This window comes from Oncorhynchus mykiss, chromosome 2 (genome assembly GCF_013265735.2).
Source record: "Oncorhynchus mykiss isolate Arlee chromosome 2, USDA_OmykA_1.1, whole genome shotgun sequence".
Classification (NCBI taxonomy): Eukaryota; Metazoa; Chordata; class Actinopteri; order Salmoniformes; family Salmonidae; genus Oncorhynchus; species Oncorhynchus mykiss.
Window position 1 is genome coordinate 52,770,506 of NC_048566.1, and position 11,145 is coordinate 52,781,650.

An 11,145-nucleotide genomic window follows, 5' to 3' on the forward strand; every position below is an offset into this window, starting at 1 on the left:
TTTGTCACGAAGTTGTTTTCATTGCATGTTAACGTATACTGATAATTAGCCAGCTAACATTAGTTGGCTAGCTCGATAGCTAACATTACGTGTATGATCTGTTTATTACTTGTATCTCAGAGCCATTTACATGGCTAGTCATAGCCTAATGTTAGCTAGCTAGCTAACATTGAACCTAGTTGGTTAGCTTTAGCTACCTGTAGATTTATGCAGAGTAGTAATGTTATGAATTGGGATTATGGTTCATTGTTTAGCTAGCTACATATCTAAATGAAAGACTCCATGCCTTTTATTTCGTCACCATCACAACCGTAAGCTATTTTCTGTAATTAGCTTGCCATTAACTTGTAACTAAAGATATTGCTTACAGTTCATTTTCCTGTACAAATGTAATTTTTTTATAAAGTTAAGACGTTGTCAGCTATATGATATGAATAGAATGTCCATGCTTTCATAATGACAACTGTATACAGACATGTTGATAGACAGTGTAAATCAGCCTTTAGTCTTTGGTTTGGTTGTTGAGCACATAGTCTCACATGTGAATCCTTAAAGAGATGTGTGGGGCTACGGCTTAAGAGGGTGTGAATGATGCTGAATGGGTGGAGATAAAGAAGAGCTCTCCAGTAGGTGTACCAAAACATTCAAGGGTCATTTTCTCAAAAGTGGAGTTACAAGTTTATCAACTTTCAAAGCAGAATTACTTTCCCATTGTTGTTCAACTGTAGTGTATGATATACAATTTTTGTAGCTCCGAGTCTGTACTTTTATCCAATGTAAAAAAAAAAACATTTCAAATTTTGCTACATAAGACTGAATCGAACCGGTCCCTCCCAAATGTCTCTGCTATAAAACATGGTGTTCTGTTCACTGTCTGGTGGAAGCCATATGCATCAACCATATCTACTCCTTCAACCATAACTGCTGTTTGGAAAACTGGCGTTCAAACAACACAGGCTTTCAAACCACAACAACAAAAATGTCCCACCCCATCTGGTGGCCAGTGTAACAGTATAACTTTAGACTGTCCCCTCGCCCATACCAGGGCGCGAACCAGGGACCCTCTGCACACATCAACAACAGTCACCCACGAAGCATCGTTACCCATCGTTCCACAAAAGCCGCGGTCCTTGCAGAGCAAGGGGAACTACTACTTCAAGGTCTCAGAGCAAGTGACGTCACCGATTGAAACGCTATTTAGCGCGTACCACCGCTAACTAAGCTAGCCGTTTCACATCCGTTACACCAGCAACGTAATGTAATTTCTCTACCCTAAGTCGCCTCCAACGTAGTTTTAGAGAATTTGACTGTATGTCTAACCAGCCTCACAACCACAGACCATGTGTAACCATGCCAGCCCAGGACCTCCACATCCGTCTTCTTTACCTGCGGTATTGTCTGAGACCAGCCACCCGGAGATCTGATGAAACTGTGGGTTTAAACAACAGTAGAATGTATGCACAAACTTTCAGATACCGTATCAGGGAAGCTCATTTACATGCTCGTCATCCTCACCAGGGTCTTGACCTGACTGCAGTTCAGCGTCGTAACCAACTTCAGTGGGCAAATGCTCACCTTCGATGGCCACTGGCACGCTGGAGAAGTGTGCTCTTCATGGATGAATCCCAGTTTAATAGAGATAGGGGGCAGCATTTTCACTTTGGATGAATTGCGTGCCCAAACTACTCTGTCCCAGATGGAAATGTATGCATATTATTATTACTGGTGGATAGAAAACACTCTGAAGTTTCTAAAATTATGTCTGTGAGTATAACAGAACTCATATGGCAGACAACCTGAACAGTGCCATTTGAAGTCCATGTTAGTTATGGATGTGCATGCAGTTCCTAGGGCTTCCACAAGATGTCACCGTCTTTAGATTCTAGTTGTATGATTCTACTATAAAGGAGGGGCTCATAGGAGCTCTTTTACTGAGTGGTCTGGCAGAAAGCCTCGGTCTCATTGCGCGCGGGTCACGAGAGAGTATGCTTTCGTTCCAATGCTTTTCTTCAGACAATGGAATTCTCCGGTTGGAAAATTATTGATGATTAAAACTTCTTATGGAGGTGATCCCTGCAGAGGGATAGCTCAGCGGAATTTTCAGAGCGCCACCTATAGTACTTTACTTACTACTCGTTAAATCTCAAACTTTCATTAAAACACACATGCCAGGTACTGAATTAAAGCTACACTCGTTGTGAATCTAGCCACCAAGTCAGATTTGTAAAATGTTTTCGGCGAAAGCATGAGAAGCTATTATCTGATAGCATGCACCCCCCAAAATACCAGCACGACACGTAAACAACAGATTTTGCGGTAGCCGCCGCTACCCAAAACGCAGAAATAAAATATAAAACATTCATTACCTTGGACGAGCTTCTTTGTTGGCACTCCTATATGTCCCATAAACATCACAATTGGGTATTTTTCGCGATTAAATCCGTCATTGTATACCCAAAATGTCATTTGCTGAAGGCCAGTCTGATGCTGCAAAAAGTCAATTTACAAGACGCAACGTCACTTTTTAAAATTACAAAAGTCGCCTATAAACTTTTACAAATCACTTCAAACAACGTTTCTAAACCAACTTTAGGTATTAATAAACGTTAATGATGTATCAAATTGATCACGGGGCGATCTGTATTCGAGTCTGGAAAACATCGTCCATTTTTTCAGTTTCACAACATCCTGTGGTGCGTCAGAAGAAGGGAGGGGTCTATTTGTGTTGCAACCAGGGATACATTTTCTGATATTGATAGCAATGGTGACATCGTGTGGAAGCTGTAGGCATTTACAAGGGGTTTGCGTATATTTTCTCTCGTCTTAAACAATTGATTGAATGGCGGATGAATATTTTTTGTTTTGTTTTTGGTGAACAGTTTTACCAGGGATTTTTACTCCTAAACACGTTCTGTTATAGCCACAGACCCGATTTAACCAGTTCAGACTTCAGAGTGTTTTCTATCCACACATACTTATCATATGCATATACTATATTCCTGGCATGAGTAGCAGGACTTTGAAATGTTGCAGGATTTTTAACAAAAAGCTGCGAAAATTCGCATCAGCCATGACAGGTTTTAATGTTTAAAACATCCTGAATATGGATTGCATACATCATTTGACTTGTTTCGACGACCTGTAATGGAACATTTTGAGTTTTTGTCTGTAGGAATTGCTCGTGCTTTTTGAAGATTGAATGCTGGGCTGAACAAGCTAACAACAAGTGGCTAAATTATGGGCTTTATGGAACTTTATGGAACAAATCAGTAATTTATTGTCGAACTGGGATTCCTGGGACTGCCTTCTGATGAAGATATTCAAAGGTAAGTGAATATTTATAGTGTTTTTTGTAGCTTCTGTTGACGCCAAAATGGCGGCTATTTCTTTGGCTAATTTGGGTTCTGAGCGCCGTTCTCAGATTATTATTTTTCCGTAAAGTTTTTTTGAAATTGACACAGCGGTTGCATAGAGGATACGTTTATCTTTAATTCCGTGAATAACACTTGCATCTTTTATCAATGTTTAATGTGAGTATTTATGCAAAATCTGCACTAACACGCCAATGTAAACTGATATGTTTTATATATATAGATATATACATATATACAGTGCCTTGCGAAAGTATTTGGCCCCCTTGAACTTTGCGACCTTTTGCCACATTTCAGGCTTCAAACATAAAGATATAAAACTATTTTTTTGTGAAGAATCAACAACAAGTGGGACACAATCATGAAGTGGAACGACATTTATTGGATATTTCAAACTTTTTTAACAAATCAAAAACTGAAAAATTGGGCGTGCAAAATTATTCAGCCCCCTTAAGTTAATACTTTGTAGCGCCACATTTTGCTGCGATTACAGCTGTAAGTCGCTTGGGGTATGTCTCTATCAGTTTTGCACATCGAGAGACTGAATTTTTTTCCCATTCCTCCTTGCAAAACAGCTCGAGCTCAGTGAGGTTGGATGGAGAGCATTTGTGAACAGCAGTTTTCAGTTCTTTCCACAGATTCTCGATTGGATTCAGGTCTGGACTTTGACTTGGCCATTCTAACACCTGGATATGTTTATTTTTGAACCATTCCATTGTGGATTTTGCTTTATGTTTTGGATCATTGTCTTGTTGGAAGACAAATCTCCTTCCCAGTCTCAGGTCTTTTGCAGACTCCATCAGGTTTTCTTCCAGAATGGTCCTGTATTTGGCTCCATCCATCTTCCCATCAATTTTAACCATCTTCCCTGTCCCTGCTGAAGAAAAGCAGGCCCAAACCATGATGCTGCCACCACCATGTTTGACAGTGGGGATGGTGTGTTCAGCTGTGTTGCTTTTACGCCAAACATAACGTTTTGCATTGTTGCCAAAAAGTTCAATTTTGGTTTCATCTGACCAGAGCACCTTCTTCCACATGTTTGGTGTGTCTCCCAGGTGGCTTTTGGCAAACTTTAAATCACACTTTTTATGGATATCTTTAAGAAATTTAAGAAGAGTCTCCTACCTCAGCTGTAGATCTCTGCAGTTCATCCAGAGTGATCATGGGCCTCTTGGCTGCATCTCTGATCAGTCTTCTCCTTGTATGAGCTGAAAGTTTAGAGGGACGGCCAGGTCTTGGTAGATTTGCAGTGGTCTGATACTCCTTCCATTTCAATATTATCGCTTGCACAGTGTTCCTTGGGATGTTTAAAGCTTGGGAAATATTTTTGTATCCAAATCCGGCTTTAAACTTCTCCACAACAGTATCTCGGACCTGCCTGGTGTGTTCCTTGTTCTTCATGATGCTCTCTGCGCTTTTAACGGACCTCTGAGACTATCACAGTGCAGGTGCATTTATACGGAGACTTGATTACACACAGGTGGATTGTATTTATCATCATTAGTCATTTAGGTCAACATTGGATCATTCAGAGATCCTCACTGAACTTCTGGAGAGAGTTTGCTGCACTGAAAGTAAAGGGGCTGAATAATTTTGCACGCCCAATTTTTCAGTTTTTGATTTGTTAAAAAAGTTTGAAATATCCAATAAATGTCGTTCCACTTCATGATTGTGTCCCACTTGTTGTTGATTCTTCACAAAAAAATACAGTTTTATATCTTTATGTTTGAAGCCTGAAATGTGGCAAAAGGTCGCAAAGTTCAAGGGGGCCGAATACTTTCGCAAGGCACTGTATGTTGTGTTTTCGCTGTAAAACATTTTAAAAATTGGACACAACGGGTAGATTAACAAGATGTTTATCTTTCATTTGCTGTATTGGACTTATCAATGTGTGAAAGTTAAATATTTCAAAAAAATGTTTTTAATTTCTCGCGCCACCTTTTCAGCTGAATGGGGGGGGGGGGGGTGTTCCTTTTGAGGGACTCCTTGCCATAACAAGTTTACTGTACCGGGCAGATGGCAGACTGTATATAGCATTGTGTGGGCGAGCAGTTTGCTGATGTCAACATTGTGAACAGTTGGCTTCATAATGGGATTCCTGAGGCCCGTTGCTGTGCAATTCTCCCGCCGCCTTCACATCATGTTTCAGCATGATAATCCACGGGCCCATGTCACAAGGATCTCTACATAATTCCTGGAAGCTGAAAATGTCCCAGTTCTTTCATGGCCTGCATACTCACCAGACATGTCACCCATTGAGCATATTTGAGATGCTCTGAATTCAATGTGCACGACAGAGTGTTTCAGTTTCCGCCAATATCCAGCAACTTCGTAGAGCCATTGAAGAGGAGTGGGACAACATTACACAAGCCACAATCAACAGCCTGATCAACTCTATGTAAAGGAGATGTGTCGAATTGCATGAGCTAAATTGTCATCACACCAGATATTGACTGGTTTTCTGATCCACGCCCCAACATATTTTTAAAGGTATCTGTATTCCGATTCATGTGATTGGGGCCTAATTAATTTATTTTAATTGACTGATTTCCTAACTCAGTAAAATCTTTAAAATTGTTGCATGTTGCGTTAATATTTTGGTTCAGTCTAGTTTTTGTTCTCCTTAAAATGATCACGAGTGTTGCATCGTAGATAAAAAAAAAAAAATAGCTGCTCTTTTTTCTCATTAAAGTGTTTGTCATGTTAAATTGGGCATTTTGATTTGAACATATGGATTGTTTAAGATTTGTTGGCTAGGCTACCTATTTAATTATTTAGTTTATGGATCAAGCCTTCTGATCTCATTCCTAGTGATTAGTGTTTGTGTATGCTGCTGTCCAGCGGTTCTGAATTTGTGATGCACCTGTCTGTTCACATGTTTCTGTGCAATAGTCTTTTGATTTGAACATTTTAAAAGTTTGTGTGTGTACTAGGCTATTTGATGTAATTTATATGTTACAGCACTTTGGTTTCAATAACTGATATGTTGAAAAGGAACGAAATTATCTGATTCTGTCCTTAAAGAGGATAGATGGGCTTAAGTCTGGAACAGTGGACACAAAATTCACAAAACCTAGTGATCAAACACAAAAATGGTTCCAATTGTTTTTTCACTTCATTTTCCACATCGTGAATTTTACAACACTTCCAACTATGGCTTACTTTGGCGTGCCGTTTTGATTCATTTGTGACTCTCTAAGGACAAGATGAGGTTGATTAATATATTTGCCTCAATTTACTCTCAACTCTGTTCCTAATTAGCATTCAGAAAAGACCTCAGCAAGTCTACAAGCTCCTGTGGGTCATCTCTAGCCGACACTGTCAGCTACCATTCACAAGTGCGATCAGAGACTTGTCCAATGCCCAATCCATGTTCTGTATTGAAATTAATTGAATAAAGTGTTGAACTTCGTCCATCCCCTTATTCTGTCTTAGCTATCAAACTGACTAGAGCTTAGCTAGATAATTAGCAGAGTAGTACAGTGGCTTGAGAAAGTATTCACCCCCTTGGCATTTTCCCTATTTTGTTGCCTTACAACCTGGAATAATACAAATACATTTTTTTGGGGGGTTTGTATCATTTCATTTTAAATATATTTGTGAAACAAACAAGAAATAAGACAAAATGGAAAACTTTAACGTACTTTGTTTAGCTATTAAGTTAGAGCGTCTTAGCAATAAAATGTGTTCTATACTGCTGTCAACATTCTACAAGGAAATAGCCACTTGATAATAAAATTAACTAAATTACCCCAGATACAAAACGTAGATGAGTGATATCTCACTTCTAGAATGTTGTCATTGATGAGAATGAATCTCAAACTATTGACATTCAGAAGTGACTTTTAGACATCCAGCCTGTATAGTAGTTGCATGACCAGAGACAAATTTTCAAAGGCACAGTTTATTTATTTTGGAGTTGTAGATGCATTCAGTCTTGATTTATAAGATCCTTACCACTATATGATTGATATGTCAAGTGATAAATCCCAAGTTATCAATTAAAAGTTTATGGAAAAACTGGACTTGTCCTCATGTGAAAATTACTTTATTTAATTAAATAGCACATTTTTTACAACATGCATTTCAAGGTATTCAAAGTCATGCATTGAAAGGCATATGGAACTTAACATCCTTCCTCTTGGCAGGTCTGTATAGGTGACCAGGGGATTCTCTCTACCATATGAATGTCTCAATGGAGCTCATAAGTGTAGCCACGCAGCCAATTTTGGTGGTTCAGAATATCGGCCGTACGGATGTGGAATGCAAGTGGAGGAATCCAGCTGTGCCTAACCAGGTGCACTTAGTGGAGGACCTTCAACCCTCCGCCCTGAGAGCCCACAGAGGAGGATCTTCAGGGCTAAAGAATGCTCTCTAGGGCAGGTTCAGGGGAATGCCATGTTTCCTTGCACTTGAGCCAGAACAACCGCTACCATCCCTGTCTGTACCAGACATTGTAAAAAACAAGGATACCTGGAGCATGCAGGCATCCTGGCTGGCATGGCGCTCTCGGTGGAGCAGCAGGAGGCTATTCGGCAGGCAACATTTGAACAGTGCACCAACCCCAACTGGGCACCATGAGGAGAGGGAGCAATTATGGAGCAGTGGTTAATGCCAAGCACGCTAGTCTGTGGCTGCTAAAAAGAGTCCTCAGATCAAAGTCGTTGGATGGGGTGTAAAGTGTCTGTAAAGTGGGGCACATAACGAAGAAGAGTGCATCAAGGCACTATTGATGTGCTTTGGGTCACGGGGTCTGGGATCCTGGGTGCCACACTGGATGGACTGGTGGGCACCACAGCAGTGGAGGTCAAGTGTCCATATGGTGCAAAAAGGACCTTACCATTGAGGAGGCAGTGAAGTCAAAGGATTTCTAAAACAAGGAGGGAGGGACTTACCACCTCCGTGAGACCATTCTTACTGGCATCAGCTCCCCATCACTGGAAGGGACACCTGCTTCTTCGTTGTGTGGACCACCAAAGCCTCCATCACCGTCCCCATCCAGCGTGACAACCTCTGACAGACTCAGATTGCGCCTCCTGTCAGTACCTGTTTTCAGGGAAACCAATGATTTAAAAAAAATATTCCACAGTTCATACACACGCACTAGGTTCCCAGAATAGGTTATATTACATTCAAGTTTAGCGCAAAGCAGCCAACTAAAGTAATGTAGTCCCCTTTATCATGGGCACAGCAGGAATTTATATCTGTATTGTACTTGCTGAATGCCCCAGTCTTTCTAGCCTGTACCTGGCATTGTTGAAAAATTTAACAATTAATAAAGGTCATACATTTTTCACCATAAGCTCCTAGAATAGGTTATATTATATTAAAGTTTTTCCCAAAGCAGCCAATTAAATTAATGCAGTTAACTTAAGTTCAATCAGAGGCTGGTCTGAGTGCATCTCTTCAGTTTCATTCTAAGTTCAGCACAACTCATATAGCATTTTATCATGGGCACAGTGGGAATTTATATCTGTGATGTTTAAAGAATGTCTTACCCCCAGAGTGAGAGCGAGTGAGAGAAAGAGTACAGAATTTCCAGCAGATCTCCTTGATGAGGGTGTTGTTGATCATGCACTGCTTCTGGGGTGTGCCGGATGTACCACATGTCACGCCTCATGTCTAAAACATGGGGAAAAGGCGAGAAAGTAAAAATGTCGATGCATCTACAAATTCAATATTTAACACAATATTGTATCATATTTGATGAGTCACTGGCCTGTCCGCCCACGGGCTCAATGTGCTGTAGTCTCCACAACTGGACGCTCGTGCTCGGATCACACTGGCACAGGATGTCCACGCACCGGCTGGCCTGAGAGATGCACTCCTGTTGGACTGGAAAACGAAGTGAGATTTGGTCAGTGGTAGGTTTTTCCTCAATGCTGTATCGCCTTTATTTGAACAAAAAAAAAACTCATTGTTTATCAAAACACAAACACATCTTGGACAATTTGACAAGTGGTCCCTCAACACCCAATCCTCATTGTTTGTTCTTATTCGCAATCAACAGTCTGGATCTTCCTCCATGGTGGATGAGCTACCTTTTCTGGTAAATACAGGGCAGCTACAGACCTGTAGCCTTTACTAGCTAGCTAAGTTGATGACAAAAATGGTAACATTATATTCAAATACCATAGCCCACAGACTTTACTATAGTATCAGTAAAATAGACTAGATGTGCAGATAGCCCAAAGCCCTACTATGTGAATGGGATATTTCTGCTAGGATTGAGGAATTATCTGGAATGCTCAACTAACTGATCAAGATAGTCTAGCAAATTTTCAAAAGCATCTAGCATCTTACCACAGATCTTTGACCAGCTTGTTAACAAATAGCAAACCCTCCTTCAGGGTTATCTTTGGTCTCTTAATTGCCTCTCTGATTAATGCCCTCCTTGCCTGGTCCGTTAGTTTTGGTGGGCGGCCCTCTCTTGGCAGGTTTGTTGTGGTGCGATATTCTTAACATTTTTTAATAATGGATTTAATGGTGCTCCGTGGGATGTTCAAAGTTTTGGAACTTTCTATACCCCAACCCTGATCTGTACTTCTCCACAACTTTGTCCCCGACCTGTTTGGAGAGGTCATTGGTCATCACGGTGCCGCTTGCTTGGTGGTGTTGCCGCTTGCTTGCTTGCTTGCTTGCTTGCTTGCTTGCTTGCTTGCTTGCTTGCTTGCTTGCTTGCTTGCTTGCTTGCTTGCTTGCTTGCTTGCTTGCTTGCTTGCTTGCTTGCTTGCTTGGTGGTGGTACCGCTTGCTTGGTGGTGTTGCAGACTCTGGGGCATTTCAGAACAGGTGTATATATACTGAGATCATGTGACAGATCATGTGACACTTTGATTGCACACAGGTGGACTTTATTTAACTAATTATGTGACTTCAGAAGGTAATTGGTTGCACCAGATCTTATTTAACGGCTTTATAGCAAAGGGGGTGAATACATATGCACTTACCACTTTTCAGTTTTTTAATTTTTTAATTCACTTCACCAATGTGGACTATTTTGTGCATATCCATTACATGAAATCCAAATAAAAATCAATTTAAGTTACAGGTTGTTATGCAAACAAAATAGGAAAAATGCCAAGGGGGGTGTATTCTTTTGCAAGCCACTGTAACCAGCCTGAATAGGCCTATAACTCCATTCCTATTCTCTTCAGAGTAGAGAAATTAATCGAAATGGAAATGAGCTACTATCAGGCTGGTTAATGTGATGCGTGTCTGTTGAATATGGAAAAATCCACCTGCACTCGGCCCCGCCCTACCTACTCATCCAGTACGGAGCCGCTACTGCGTTGTGGTCGTGGCATACAGCATACTTTTTATTAAACGGTACGTGCTAAATAGTATGCGACAATGAGTACATAGTATGCAATTTAACTATGTAGTACGTTAGTATGGGTAATCGGACACGGCCACTCACAGAGCACCCCCACCACACACACACACACATAGGCTGTGTGTGTCTGTATTAGGCTAACACTGAATACTACTAGTCTAATAACATAGAAGTAAGCTAAGGTAAGCACCGAGTTGGGTTACATTGTAATGTTATTTTTGGTGTTGATGAGTTACTCTAGTGATGGAAGGAGAAACTGCAGCAAAGAATTAGCCAGCTGCACAGAAATATACTGTAGTTGGGACACATTTTCAATTAACTGGTATTTAGCTATGTTTTTATCGATTGTATGGCTGCAACCCCTGAATTTTGATAGTATTAACTTGAAAGAATAAAATCATCCATCACAAAATCTGCCGCTGTCATAATACAGCCAATG

At 40.6% G+C, this 11,145-nt stretch overlaps 1 long non-coding RNA gene across 1 annotated transcript; it reads right to left on the reverse strand.

The window, feature by feature from the left end:
• Window positions 1-9,090: 9,090 nt before the first annotated feature.
• LOC118937283 lies at window positions 9,091-9,954 on the reverse strand. The gene is made up of 3 exons (XR_005034526.1): window positions 9,939-9,954; window positions 9,675-9,828; window positions 9,091-9,206 (listed from the first exon to the last, which is right to left on the reverse strand). It is a non-coding gene; the product is annotated as an uncharacterized LOC118937283 (long non-coding RNA).
• Between the last annotated feature and the right edge of the window lie 1,191 nt (window positions 9,955-11,145).